Here is a 304-nt window from a genome sequence, read left to right as displayed (position 1 = left end):
TTTTAATTTGTAAGAATATTTAGATCATGGAAATTAAGTATCAAAATATTAGATACCTTAAAAACTTGAATAAATAGTAAATTAACATTTTCTAACAAAAAGTGCAAAGTAACAAGTACAAAAAAAGAAAAATGCACAAAGAATGTATGGAGATTTTTCCATCTACAGATTTGTTTCCTGACCTTCTTTTCTCAGTAAATGAAGGGTGCACACTATTGCTGAAAAACACAATAACTAGTACTTAGCAGTCAGATGTCCGTCTGCACAAAGACCCAGATCCCTAAACAAGACCATATCTGCAGAT

At 30.6% G+C, this 304-nt stretch overlaps 1 protein-coding gene across 3 annotated transcripts in view; it reads left to right on the top strand.

Moving 5' to 3' along the window:
- guk1a (guanylate kinase 1a) overlaps positions 1-304 on the top strand; it is an 11,061-nt gene that overhangs the window by 3,611 nt on the left and 7,146 nt on the right. The gene's annotated exons all lie outside the window — the stretch shown is intronic.

This window comes from Sinocyclocheilus grahami, unplaced genomic scaffold, assembly GCF_001515645.1.
Source record: "Sinocyclocheilus grahami isolate Dianchi unplaced genomic scaffold, SAMN03320097.WGS_v1.1 scaffold176.1, whole genome shotgun sequence".
Classification (NCBI taxonomy): domain Eukaryota; kingdom Metazoa; phylum Chordata; class Actinopteri; order Cypriniformes; family Cyprinidae; genus Sinocyclocheilus; species Sinocyclocheilus grahami.
The sequence above is the reverse complement of the archived record's forward strand: the minus strand, read 5'-3'. Positions and strand labels throughout refer to the sequence as shown.